Source organism: Diabrotica virgifera, chromosome 5 (assembly GCF_917563875.1).
Source record: "Diabrotica virgifera virgifera chromosome 5, PGI_DIABVI_V3a".
Taxonomy (NCBI): domain Eukaryota; kingdom Metazoa; phylum Arthropoda; class Insecta; order Coleoptera; family Chrysomelidae; genus Diabrotica; species Diabrotica virgifera.
Genome location: NC_065447.1, coordinates 18,894,148 through 18,909,238, shown reverse-complemented (window position 1 = coordinate 18,909,238; position 15,091 = coordinate 18,894,148). Strand labels below are relative to the sequence as shown.

The following is a 15,091-nucleotide window of genomic DNA, read 5'->3' as shown; positions in this document are numbered from 1 at the left end:
GGAATAATAATAATTTTTACATGTACCTACTTGCGCTCGGCAATTTTCTTTGTGACACGGGGACAGGGATACACAGTGTGTTTTATATGTTCGTTCATGGGTATTCTTTCATTTTTCTGACTGTATACAATCTTAAGATTCGATTCCAGCAATAAAATTGCTGGTAAATAAGTTTTCCTTGTTTTTTTTTTTAATTGGCTCAGAGTATTTATATTGTAAGAGCAGAAATAATTAGAGGAATTTAAATATGAGAAAATATACACTGTCGCTCTAAAAACTTACCCTGTTTTGGGATTGTTCTCTAAAACCGCCTTTTTCTCAAAAAAATAATTTACATAATATATTATAACAATTGTCGCCGTCACTCTATTAAGCCAATAAAATATTTCTTATCTACTGTAGAAAGACTATGTATGTTGCGCTGAATTTAATTTAAAATTATAGCGGAACGCTATAATTTTTGTGCATTATTTTTAAATAAAAACAGCAATTTTCCTCACCCAAAAAATGATCTGCAGTATTTTATCAAATATTAATTAAACTATTGTTTTTTATATTAACATAAAAATAATGTAAATTTTATTTCAAAAGATAATTTATTTATTAACTGAATTAATAAGAAATTATATCATTGTGTAAACGAGTGAATAAATAATTAAAAAGTACTTAAAATATTTAACAATTTGTAAATTCGCTTTTTAAAATACATAAGTAATAATCTGCCTTATAAATTTGAAAACTCCGCTAGGCCAAGCCGCCAAGTCTTTTGTAGATCTTCTGTTGAAGATCTTCTTCCAATTTATGTTCAACTATTGTTGGACTGTCCCACAAGATACATATACATAGATATGATCACTTGTGAACAGAAAAATAAAAATTCTAACGTAGTAGTTTACAATTCTAAAATATGTATCTACGGTTTAGACTGGAATATGCTGGTGTCTGATCGGTCTATGGGGGAGCAGTAAGGCAAGGGATAAGGGTTTGCGGCTCAGTCGTACTCCTCCATAGATCCCTAACGGAAGAGCGTTGACGCCTAATATGTATACATAATCAGAGACATGATCAATAACCAAAAGATCTTCTCTATCGATTTTTGAAAGAAAGGTACTGCGCAAAATATTCAGAGCGGTCACAATGTCTGAAAGAGGATAATGAACAAGAATTTATATTGGTCCTCTGATTGGTTCCGATCGTGGAAAAAATACAATTTTGCTCACGCCGACTCCAGCTAATGCTCACTTTAGAAATCTTGTACTCGTATCTAATTTTCATTCTAATTTTGTTACAGAATACACTGTTCGAAGGCAATGTAGATTGTTTAACATATTGTCAGTATTTTTTTAACATTAATTTCCATCAGTAATAGCCGATAAACAGTTTTAAAAAGAATCATCTCTCTTTAAGCAGCTAAAGTATTATAAAAATAAAATTAACATGAAGTAAACGGATTACGTTCAAAACGTATTTTTTTTTTATTATAAAAATCACGCTGTAGTGAAAACTGCAAAGATAATTTTAATCACAAGATCTTTGCTGACTCTGACTAAATATGATATGATTATGGAAAACACTGTCAGAAATAATGTTGTTGATGAGTTTATTGTAATTGTTGCATGTCAAGATAAGTCGAAAAAAATTGGATAACTAAATGCATTTATTTACGCAAAAATAATAATTATTTGGTTTAAGGAAGTTTATTTTTATACTATATTTGTTTAACATACAGTACGTGTCGTTGTAAGGCCAATATTTTATCCATAATTCTCTTTTTATTTTTGTTCCCTACTTAGTTACTCTTCATGTTTTATTATTATTATCTTTTTTAAAAATAATGGTACCAAAATTCCTTTTTTTTGACTTGTTTCTCTTTAATTATCCCAAATTCCTTATGTATGTTTCTTAACAGGTTTATTCAGAGCAGCAGCAGGGCCGTAACTACCATTGGGGCATGCCCCAGGGCCCCCGGCCAATAGGGCCCCTGTTTGGTTGGCCGTGCATAGATTGTAACGAGGTCAAATAAACTTTTTAAAGTACTTTCAGTCAAGTTCTACTTCAAGTTGCCCGATTGTAATAGGCATATTAATTCTAACAAATACAATGATTGACTTTAACCTGTTTTATTGCACCATTATAAAAAATTTGTCTCAAAATCTCTCCATGAAGTCATAAGCTACAAAGCAGCTCTGTCTTTTAGATGACTTCTTATAATTTTCTTGCAGTTTTCGAAGTTCTGCATAATATGTTGGAATTTGTTTTTGAAGATTTTAATGAAAGGTGCTGCATGTTGCTTTCTAATATCCCCGCCAAATTGGATTCTGCTCTCATTAGAGCTGTATACAACTTCTTCCCGACGGTCTCCTCCTTTTTGACATTTTCCTATCTCCTTCAATTTTTCTTCCATTTTTTCCATATCGAATTTTATCCATTTTCGAAATTATCTTCCACCTTTTCAATTTTCTGTGTCTTCTCAGCAATCTGGTTTACCTCTTACTGCATTTTCTCTAAATAAACCTTCATATCTTCATATTTTCCCAATTCCCAAGGAACAATATCTGAAAGATCTGAAACCAATCTGAAAGATCTCCCTCGAAAGTGATTCTAAAACATCTCAATCCAATTAATCCTGCCAAAAAATGTGTTGAAGCAAATCTTACCAGGAATAACCTTTCAAAACTGTTTAAAAATAACTGTTAATTAGAATTTTAAATAAATAACATACAGTAGGAAAAATGAAAGAATACCCAAGAACGAACATATTAAACACGCTTTATTTCCCTGTCACCGTGTCATACAAAAAATTGGCCAGCGCAAGTACATGTAATAATTATTATTACATGTACTTGCGTTGGGCAATTTTCTTCGTGACACGGTGACAGGAAAATACCGCGTGTTTTATATGTTCGTTCATGGGTATTCTTTCATTTGTCCGACTGTACATACATTTTAAGAATATTAAATACCTACATGTATAGATATGTATTGTGTTTCAATTTAGGCATATAATATACCTAAAAGCACCTAAATTATTTAATTTTGAACTTAAGTTTGAACTCTTGACAAAACCGCATCCATAAAAAAGTACAGTGTACAACACATGAGAAAATGACATATTTCTCCCTCGCTTGATTTGCGGCCGTCGCGTCGCCTCGTGCCTCAGCTCGTGCCAACAAACTTTTGCGCTTGTGAGAAATATGTCTTTTTCTCACTTGTTGCACAGTATACTATTTAACAATTTTATTAGATAGGTACAAACATTTAGAATGAACATTTTTTCACTACCAAAAATTTTAACAATAATTATTCAAAATGACTTTTGAAATTTTGAATAATTATTGTTAAAATTTTGAATAATTATTGTTAAAATTTTTGGTAGTGAAATGTTCATTATAAATGTTATAAAATTATTAAAACATAATTTTTATTCAATCCAGTTTTCTTGCCTTTGTATTTATTTTTCTCATAAACTAATCACTTTAAGCATCAAGTGTTATACATTTGTGAAATCAGTACAAAGAGAAGAATCCAAATATCAATTAAAAGAAGGTTGAAGAAATTAAAAAAAAAATTAAGAGATGATACGGGGGGGTAAGAGGGTGCCTTTTCCATTTAAATATGGCATAATGCCATATTTAAATCTCTCCTTTAAGTATTATTTGACTTGTTTTTGCGTCTTGTCTAAAAATCAGTGGTTCAAAAGTTATTTAAGGTGGATAGTTTTATCTGAAAAGCACTGTATTTATACCTACAGAAAAATGACAGTTCTAATAATGTTAATTACTCACCCTCCAATTGTTCGGTAAAAAACTATTACCTTAACTTATTATATGATTTCAGAATATTAAAAAAATTCGTATTCTGAAAACTAATTCTAAGAACTCATCGTAACAATTAAAACTAAAACTTTATTTCGTGCGGTTACCCACACTACTTCGTTATGAAGTTTATAATACAAATAAGCATGTACTTTTACGACATCAGATAAAGGTTTAGCAAATTGGTATCGGACTTATAAAAGTTTGTGTATCCTGGAGAACTGTAGATAATATACAGTATGATGCAAAAGTATGGAATCAATTCATTACATATTTCAGAAACAGACAGCTTTTAAAAAAATCTTCTTCCAGTAGCGTACTCATAGATCCGCGGGCCCTGGTTCCAGTTGGGATGCTGCCCCTCCCGTCCAATGAAAACACACGTATATCAAAAATTTTTAATAAACATTAAATATAAAAAATCATCATTTATGTGTCACGGTACATACACAGTAAAATCATACACAGTAGCAAAATTAACGCACCACCTTAAAAATGGGACTTTTTGATGTCTCGTTTTTCCTAAAGTTGTCCGATTTAAGTGATTTTGATATGTTATAGAGTTATTTTTTTAACCATATCGCTGTAATAATACTGTTGCTAGACAGGTGAATCGTCATTGTATATCGGGCGTATAAATCAAAATGGTGTTTTTTTTCTCAAAATTCGCAACACCCTGTGGAGAATTCTAGCATTTATAAAATACTAACATTAAAACCCAACTATAGCTTCACGTTTTCTTAACATTTTGTTTTTTAATTCATTCGCTTTTATTGAAAAATAAAAAAGTTAGGTATTTTAAGAACTAGCCATGTTTTTCGTCAATAAATCCTTATTTTTTCTTAGTTTAATAAGCAAGCCCAAAGTAGGCTATGATAAATTAACAATTTGATAAATGTCAAATTGTTAACAGTCAAAAAGTGTCTGGTTTGTTGTAAAAATTAGTAGATTTAATATTTATGTCCGTAATTTTTTTTGTTGTTTGGTGGAAATGGAACGCGCTACAAGCAATTTGACCCGCAATGAGTGCCTTCAAGCAGTCACCTTACATAGCGAAGAACTTAGCTACCATGCTATCGGCTTCTTATATTGGTAACAATTTTTTGCTAATGCACGATACTGCAAGACCTGACTTTGCACGAACTGTAACCGAAAATTTACAACAGGTAAATCTTCGGATTTTGAGTTGGCCACCGCATAGTCCAGATCTTAACCCAATCGAACATTTCTGGGACATAGTTGGCAGAAGACTACGACAGCGTTTGCCACCTCCTAGAACCTTACAAGACAACTGACCCTGCAAGATTTATTATTCTTTCTTTGACATATTTGATATTATTATTTGCAAATGCTATCTCTGAGGTTCTCCTTCTATTTTTGTATCTTTGAATCTCTAGTTTTGTAATAGAATTTACAATTACATATGTCAAAATTCGATTTTATATAGGACACTTCATTCTAAACAGAATTCTCACTAAAAATTTGTTGACATTTAAAGGACCTTTTGCCGTAAAGAGGATTTAAAATCGAATATACTATACCTAGCTACCTGTTGGCCCTATTCTACTGATAAACAGTTTCAGATGGGTTTTCCCAAACAATAAAATTTATAATAAAGCCATTTAGTAGATAGATACTTGAAATAAAGTAATAAAGTTATTTAGTAGTTACCCCAAGAATATACCTGCTATGAATAATTTTAAGAAAGTATTATCTAAATATACAGTGCTAGTCAAAAGTCCGTACCCCCCCTCGTATCTTTTGAACGGTTATACTTATAATAGTGAAATTTGGAGGGAGGAAATAAACGCATTTAGGCGTCTTAACTAGTTATGACAGGTGACGTAATAATGACAGATGACGTTGCAGCGCCACCATAACAGATACTTTTAAATGAGACCTTATGGCAAGTGATACCTCGTTTGAAAGGTATTGAAAATACCTATTCAGTCATACTAATTTTGTTTGAGTTTAAGCTAATTTTGATGAATAAATGAAATAATAGAAAATTGTAGTTTCGCATTTAATTAATAAAAATTCAAACCTCCGCCTATGATTACTTGTCAAAAGGGTTGACGTTGACGTAAAAACTATTAGAGAACTGAAAAACGTGAACTTTTTTAACAAAAAAAACCATAGGCGGACATTTGAATTTTTATTAATTAAATGCGAAACTACAATTTTATATTTATTTCATTTATTCATTAAAATCAAAATCAATTTATATCCAAAAAAATTAGTATGACTGAATAGGTATTTTCAATACCTTTCAAACGAGGTATCACTTGCCATAAGGTCCTATTTAAAATTATCTGTCATGGTGGCGCTGCAACGTCATCTGTCACTATTACGTCACCTGCCATGACTAGTTAAGACGCCTACATCCGTTTATTTCCTCCCTCCAAATTTCACTATTATAAGTATAACCGTTCAAAAGATACGAGGGGGGGTACGGACTTTTGACTAGCACTGTATATAGGAAACTATTTTATTTATGCAGTATTTTCCAATACGTCAAAACATGCCGCAATATGGCCTTAATCAAGTAAATATGAATAGCATATGCATTTATAAAGAAACTCACAAAAATATGCTGCATGTTTATGCACTTGCATTTTTGCATATAATCCAGGCTCTATTTATAAGTAATTACGCAAAAATAAAAATTTATTAAGCAGTTCTATTTTCTAGTTTTTACTTGTGTAGTTCAAAATGTCCCCATCAAATTAGAAATAAAAAGAATCAAAAAGCATGTTTGAGCGGGCCCCTGCGGTGCCCGCGCCCTGGTTTCGCGGAACCCGCGGAGCCATGTTCAGTACGCCACTGTCTTCTTATTGCGCCGTCTCCTTTCGAATGTTGGCGATCCATATGACAATTGAGCGGCAAACCATCTTTTCAGGTCTTTCAGCCACGAGTTCTGGCGTCTTTCTACTGATCTTTTGCCCTGTACTTTACCTTCCAATATGATCTTGAAGTAGTTCATATCTCTCCCCTCTCAACACATGGCCCAAGTATTGTATTGTTAAAAAATCAATGGGAAAATCCCAATAGTTGGCTGTATACCATAGTTTAAAAAACCAATACAGAAGTAAAAACTTCGAGATGTATTCTGGTATAAAATCGTTTATTTAAAACTATAAAATGTCATGGATTGCAGAACGTTTTCGTTCTAATCAGAACATCTTCAGTGCATCCTGCCGAGTATTTTGAAACTAGCACACTGTAAATAGTGTTAACATCATCGTATATGGTTTACATAATGTAATATATTAAAATGTTATGACTACAAGTCGATGTTGATAGATAAAGTGGAACACATGCTAAAAGGGTGCCATGGTTCCCTGCTCGAAGATGCTAGGTACTTGCCAATTCAACCAGGTTGGTCTGTGCCCATTGTGCCAATATAATTATTAATATATATTAATAATTTTTGTCTTTAATTTTTAAGCATTTTTGACACTTTATGATGTCACCTCATTAATTATGAGGTATTCTAGTATTAAAAGTTACTCTTGCTTTTAGTCGGTAAAATACACCGTCTTTTTTTGAAAAAAATTCAATTTTTTTTTTAAATTCAATAAACGAAAAATTTTCAAATCGATTTTTCTAGAAAACGGTGCATTCTACCGACTTAAAGTAAGAGTACCTTTTAGTACTATAATACCTCACAATTTAATAATTCTGTATCAAAAATGCTTAGAACTTAAAGACATAAAAGTTATGCGATAAAATACCCGTTCCCCTACCCAAAACGGGCACCTATGACCGGTAATAAAAATTCGTAATTGATGGAATCGATTTATTTGTGGAAGATAAATAATCGTACCAGTTTTCGGTTTTCTAAATAGAAGCGTTCTGGAGATATTTAAGAAAAACTAATTCCAAGACGCCATCTTTAAAGAGCTCTAGCTCCCTCAGGAAGCATTTTCGCACTATATGAATTGGGTTAAATTGTCTTAAAATTATCTGAAGAATCTCCGGTCTTCGTTTGTCGGGAGAGTTTCTGGACACCATGTATAGAAGAATGCATTAGCATTTCATATCGCTGTTCCCTCATTACGTGTTCTAGATATTGTAACTTTCTTATTTTTATTGTGTTCATTATTTTGTATTCATTACTCATTTCTCGCAAAACTTCCGTGTTAGTTTTGTTCTGTGTCCATGCTATTTTAAACATCCTCCTGTAACACGGCATTGCAAAGAACTGTAGCTTATTTATGTGTTCTTGCTTCAATGTCCAGCTTTCAATTCCACATTTGCAGTATCGGAAACACGTAGCATCTCAAATAGTCTAAGATCCGAATAGGAGGACGAAATGTACCCATCTGCTTGCCGGATAAAACATTTTTTTTTATTAAATTTCATACATAGACAAACACGACCAGCTATCCCTAAGGGGGGGCCGTAGGGTTTGAAATCAACATTTCAAGCACATTTTTGTGAATTTTTTTTGAAAGCATGATAAAAATAATTTTATTTTTAAATTAAATAAGCGTATTCAGTATAATTCAAAGAATACTCAAAAAAAATTTAAGTAAAAATATTGAAAAATAAGCCAACGGTGGCAAATTTTTAAAGAGACCTCAAAAAAAAAATGGATTTTGCGGTGGACATTCGAACTTATCATTGGGTCATGGTAACCAAAAAATTCAAAAATATTTTATTAGCTTATATGGTTATCGAGATAAATCTGTCGAGTTTTTTAGTTATAACGATTTTTGACTTTTTGGTATCACTCAGAAATCAAAACAACGAAATTTTTTGCACAAAAAAGGGCGAAAATCAACATATTTATTATTGTTAAATAAAAAATAAGCATAAAACAAAAAATATATCGACAGCGTTACCTCAAGGAATGTCTAAAGAAAATATTTACAAAATTCCAGGTGGGTCGGTCAAGTAGTTTTGAGTTACTTTGAAAAAAGCAGTTTTGAGGAAAAAGCGTTTAAAGTATTATCAACTTTTATTTTTAATTTCTGTTTCATTTGCGGTTTGTCTGTCAAATCGTAAAATTATGCACACCGGAATATTTTTTTGAATCGCGGAGTAATTTACAAAAGAAAATGAGAACAGCTGTTGACCGTTGTTTATTATTAAAGCGTGCTGACGCGAACCTGCTGCAAAGCGAGTAGGGATATTCAACACTATCTCCCTACCTTCGACTCGCTTTGCAGCATCTTCGCGCCAGCGTGCTTGAGCGTAGTGAGAAACGGTCAACAGCTGTTCTCATTTTCTTTTGTAAATTACCCCGCGATTCCAAACCATATTTCGGTGTGCATCACTTTACGATTTGGCAGACAAAAAAAAACTGAAAATAAAAGTTTACAATACTTTAAAAGCGTTTTTCTCAAAACTGTTTTTTTAAAGCCTGTATACATTGTAGCTCAATAACTACTTGACCAACTCACCTGGAATTTTGTACATATTTTCTTTATATATTCCTTGAGGTAACACTGTCGAGATATTTTTTGTTTTACACTTATATTTTGTTTAACAATAATAAATATGTTGATTTTCACCCTTTTTTCTGTAAAAATTTCGTTGCTTTCACTTCTGAGTGATACTAAAAAGTCAAAGATCAATAAAACTAAAAGAAACTTGACAGCGTTACCTCGAGAAACTCATAAGCTAATAAAATATTTTTGAATTTTCTGTCTACCATGATCCAATGATCAATTATGATGTCCACCGCAAAATTCATTGTTTTTTGAGGTGTCTTTAAAAATCTGCCATCGTTAGCTTATTTTTCAATATTTTTTCTTGATTTTTTTTTGAATATTCTTTGAATTATACTTAATATGTTTATTTAATTTAAAAATAAAATTATTCTCTCATACTTTCAAAAAAAGTTCATAAAACTGTGCTTAAAATGTTGATTTCAACCCCTACGGCCCCCTTAAGGATAGCTATGCCACGATTTTGATAGGCAACCTAAGCTAGAAATATTTGTCTATGTATGAAATTTAATAAAAAAATGTTTTATCCGGCAAGCAGATGGGTACATTTCGTCCTCCTATTCGGATCCCGTACTAAAAGCCCTTATTCTCAGTTCTAATCCAAGGTCTTTCTATCGGTACATTTCTTAAATGGATGTTTATCTTATCTGCCTATCATCTGCATATCGTATGTTGTTAACAAATCTTCCGTTAATTATTATTTTTTCACTTTGAGATAGTAATGCTTCATCAAAAATGGCTTCACTATAAACATTAAATAGTAATTAGTAATGGAGACATATAACATCCCTGCCTAACTCCTCTCCTGATTTAAATTTCTGGATTGGGTTCGTTACAATTTGTGCTCTTTGATTCCAGTAAAGGTTTGTTATCATTCGTAAGTCCCTTTTTTCTATGATTTTTATTAGAAAACCTTTTTTTATGAAAATTACTTCGTGCGTAATTTTTCGGATATTCAGCATTTGAAAAAAACTAGATTGTTTATATATATATTATATATATTTTTTAAATATATATACAACTTTTACAGATCTATTGTACTTCCCTTCATCGTTAAATCTCTTCATCTAGCTCAAACTTTCACATCCTTGAGTGGTCGCCTGCAGTGGACTCTGCGTACGTTTTCGCAGTGGTATAAGACGTGAAGTTACCTAATGTAAGTTATCTAATTTCTGGTAATGCCTTGTTCAATCCACTTAGCCTGGAAGAAGCTGGTACAAGGCTCCAGAATTCTAGATAAAATATTTTAAATAAAATGTACACTAAGCCAATTGAACAATCCGACTAATTTAAATCATACAGATTCCAGAAAAAATTCAAAAACTTGTGAGCTGATGGCTCTTCCGACAGATCCCCAGAAGACATACAGAAGTACAAAGAGAAAAACAGAGAAGTAAAACGAAGAATGTCAAAAGAAAATAATGAAGAATGGGAAGGAACATGTGCACAAATTGAACAATACATAGGAGGAAAAAGGAAATCGGAACCTTGGAAAATACTGAAATCTTTAAGGAAAAATAACAACGAAAAGGTCCAAATACAATACGTATCAGAAAAAGAGTGGGAAGACTACTATTAAGAAAAAAGGTAAAGGTTCCGTTGGAACTTTACCAAGCTGCAGACGGGGGTTGTGAATTGCAACGTTTAGAATTCCTTCCTTTTGTCTTTACTGCAGCATCCATTTGGCTTGCAAATTTAGAAGCCTTTAAGGTGTCACCAGGGAAATGGACCAATAAGTTTTCAATTTAATAATCTTTTAGTAATGTTTTTAATATTTTTCAATATTATTAATGTTGCTATTAGGATTGAAAACTTTACCTTTTAATTGCCAGATGACGCTAGTCACCTAATCCATACACGTCAGCTGCAATGTGTGGATAAGCTTTCATGGTTGGTCACTTCGAGTACAGAGCAGCAGGCCTAGGCCTCTCCGATGATGACTCCAATAAGAGTCGAAAATCAGGCGGGATTCACGGCGGGAAGGTAGACCACATATATTATATATGTGGTGCATATATTATATGCACTTTAACATATAATTGAGAAAAAATGGCAAAAATAGACCAGTACACATGGAATTTATCGATTTAAAAAAGACATATGACACGGCTCCCAGAAAACAATTATGGAACACGATAAAGGAAATCGGAATAACTCAGAAGTTAATAGAAGCCGTAAAAAACCTTTACAACAACAACAGGGTAAGAGTTAAAACCGGCAATAAATACTCCAACGAACTTAAGACCATAAAAGGATTATTGCAGGGATGCTCTACATCTCCGACGTTGTTCAAGATAATCCTGAAACAAATATTAAAACCATGGAAAAGGAAATGTGAAGGGATGGAAATACCAATCCGGGACAACTTCTTGTACACATTAAGTTTTGCAGATGGCCAAGTGGTAACGGCTCAAGATGAAGACGATCTGTCCTATATGCTCCGAAAATTAGAAGAGGAATACACAAAAAATGGACTGGAAGATAAACCTAGAGAAGACCGAATACTTAACAACAGAACAAGAACCAGTGAGAAACTTGGAAATATACGATGTAGTACATTCTTTCACGGTTTTTGCTGTAAATTTTAAAGAACCACTTGGATTGACATGACATTTGGCATATGCATAGCTAACATGTCAAAGAAAAAAGGTGATATGGTGCCGATGTGTACTTTTGCCCTAGGGGTGAGTTTCGCCCCATCTCGGGGGTGAAAAAATATATGTCCAAGATAAGTGCCGAAATGGATAAACTGACTTGTTTTAAGCAACTTTTGTTCTATAGAGTTTTTTCACCAAATCAATACTTTTCGAGTTATTTGCAAGTGAATATGTTCATTTTTCAACAAAATAACCACGTTTTTAGACAGTTTTTCGCAAATAACTCTAAACGTAGGCATTTTGTCGAAAAAAATATTCTTACCAAAACTATAGCATATAAAAAAGTGAAAAAAACGGTGTAGGTATATATTAGGTCCCTATACCTATCAAAAGCAGAGTTATATGTTCATTTTTCAACAAAATAACCACGTTTTTAGACGGTTTTTCGCAAATAACTATAAACGTAGGCATTTTGTCGAAAAAAGTATTCTTACCAAAACTATAGCAAATAAAAAAGTGAAAAAAACGGTGCATATATTAGGTCCCTATACCTATCAAAAGCAGAGTTATAGCTAATTAAAAATAGGTTCATATTCGAAAAATTCCAAATAGAATAATTCAATGTGAAATATTCAAATAATGAAGCATTTTTGGGGAAAACACATTACAACTTTTTACAAGTGTTTAAAAAAAGCTTTATTTCTGTTTTTATAAAAAAATTTTTCTAGCATCAAATGTAACCAAGTTACTCTCAAAATAAAGTTGGTACCTTTTGTTTTGGCAAAAAAAATCAAAAAGATCACCCACCAATTAGCAACTTAAATGAAATTAATCGTTACCGCTTCATAAGTTACTTTACTTATGTTGTGTTTATATTATCTGTAAGTTTCATCGATTCAAAGTGCTTATTTTTGAAAAAATTTAGTTTTAAAGTAAAATTTTTGAAAATTTTAATTTTGAAAAAAATGCTTTTTTTAAAAATAACTTAAAAATTGTTAGAGATACCAAAAATCTTAAACAATAAAAAAAATCGGCTCTACTTTTCTGAATATTTTGTATTTTTTTGTTTTTCTGTAAGACAAAAATTGGTTAAGATTCGGTGTTTCTAAATTTGCATACACTCGTGATAAGTGATTCGTTCAAGCCCTTTTAACTACAGCTCTTTCAAAAATAAGGACTTTCAACCGATGAAACAGATCATATTATGAATATAGTATACGCGAGTAAAAAACTTTTGAGGTGGTAACAATTAAGTTCATTTAAAATGCTAATTAGGGGGTGACTTTCCCGATATCTTACCAAAGAAAAGGGACCAACTTTATTTTGAGCGCAACTTGTTTACTTTTGACGCTAAAAATTTTTTTTAAAAAACAAAAATAAGCATTTTTTAAACACATTAAAAAGTTAAAATGAGTTTTGCCCAAAAAAGTGCTTCGTTTTTTGGTTATGGCACGTTAAAATATTCGATTTGGAATTTGACGAATATGAACCTATTTTTCATTAGCTATAACTCTGCTTCTACTAGGTATAGTCACTTAATATATACACCATGTTTTTCACTTTTTTACGTGCTATATTTTTGATAAGAATATTTTTCGACCAAATATTTACTTTTTGAGCTATTTGCGAAAAACCGTCTGAAAACGTGGTTATTTTGTAAAAAAATTAACATATTCACTCGCAAATAACTCGAAAAATATTAACTTGGTGAAAAACTTTATAGAACAAAAGTTGCTTAGAATTAGTCATTTTATCCATCTCCTGACTTATTTGGAACATATATTTTTCACCCCCAAAAGGGGGTGAAACTCACCCCTAGGGCAAAACCACACATTGGCACAATATCACTTATTTTCTTTGACTTATTGCCATGTGTATGCCAAATTTCATGTCAATCCAAGCAGTTCTTTAAAATTTAGAGGTTTTGCAATATATTACCTTTAAATAACCTACTAATGGTAGGGAAATTAACGGCACTGAAAAATTCAAATACTTAGGATTTATACTCTCAAAGAATGGAACTACCGAGCAAGAGGTAACCAGCAGATTAGCACAGACAAGAACATGTATTAAACAAATGAACGGGGTACTGTGGCATAGACAGATAACCAGCAATACAAACAACAGAATATATAACACCTTGGTACGTAGTGTAATGACCTATGGATCAGAGAATTGGGCAATAAACAAACAAAACAGGTCCAAAATTACAGCAACTGAAATAGTGTGAAGTTGGGGGTTGCTAAACGAAGACACTACCCCAAACAAACAAACTTAAACTTTTTACAAAAACTTTATTCTTTATATAATTAAATGGACATTACGTTGACTTTGAGATAGGTCGGGGATAACCCATTTCTCGGTAACTATATCCCCTGACTACGCGCTAGAAAGTGCAACGACAACAACGACGTCTCAGGTACTCGACTTTCCTATTTATATCTGTTATAGTTAAAAACAGTGCCAATATGTATGACCATATGGTGAGGTACTATACGTACATTAAGAATGACGTGTGCTTTCTTTGCAGTCTTTCAAATGAGTTCAATGCTTTGAACTTTGCTACTATCGTAATAAATTATACAAATTGCAATTATAATATTATGAACTTATTTTTATAACCAATAAATTAGGAAAATTCCTTGAGGGTTGTCGTGTACAATCACATCTCTCTGGGCGGGGAGAAGATGAAAGGAAATTTCAGCAACAATTTCCTTTCATCTCTATTTTATATTATTTATATTGACTGACGTCTCTCCTTTATAACAAAATTAAGCAAACATACAATAATTTTTAAGTTCATAAATCACCTTAATATTAATTACTACCCGATAAGAAAAAAATGAGATATGTAAATTTTACACTGACTCTTAAGTACTAGTAAAAGTCTTATGGTGGGCTATTATTACACTTTTACACTATAACACTTGTCAGTACTTATTCTTTTTAAATATCATACAGCTTAACGTTATTCTTATGTATGACTACTTGATTACCCTTTTTCTCAATAATTACGTTAGGTATTTCATCTTTAATTACGGTATATGGACCCGAAAACAAAGAGTTAAGTTTTGAGTTTGGCTCGTTTTTTATTAATACCTTATCTCCTGGTTTATAAGTTATTTTACTCGTTTTGGCATCATATACTTATTTTCTGCTGTGTTTTTTCTGTGTTAGTTTTTCTCTGGCCTCCTTTGTGATGTCAACACAGCTGCCTTACAGC

The 15,091-nt window shown here is 32.1% G+C and overlaps 2 protein-coding genes across 3 annotated transcripts in view; both read right to left on the bottom strand.

Annotated features, from left to right (window-relative positions):
* The window catches only part of LOC114332540 (lactosylceramide 4-alpha-galactosyltransferase-like), a 53,645-nt gene extending 49,653 nt beyond the window's left edge, over positions 1-3,992 (bottom strand). Inside the window, exon 1 of one of the 2 annotated variants that reach the window (XM_028282355.2) lies at positions 3,786-3,992. The gene's annotated coding sequence lies outside the window, so the exon portion shown is untranslated. Of the gene's footprint in view, positions 1-282; positions 450-3,785 lie in introns of those variants that run through there. The other variant, XM_028282366.2, reaches the window with a different exon arrangement.
* LOC114332530 (lactosylceramide 4-alpha-galactosyltransferase) overlaps positions 1-15,091 on the bottom strand; it is a 107,199-nt gene that overhangs the window by 70,910 nt on the left and 21,198 nt on the right. The window lies entirely within an intron of this gene.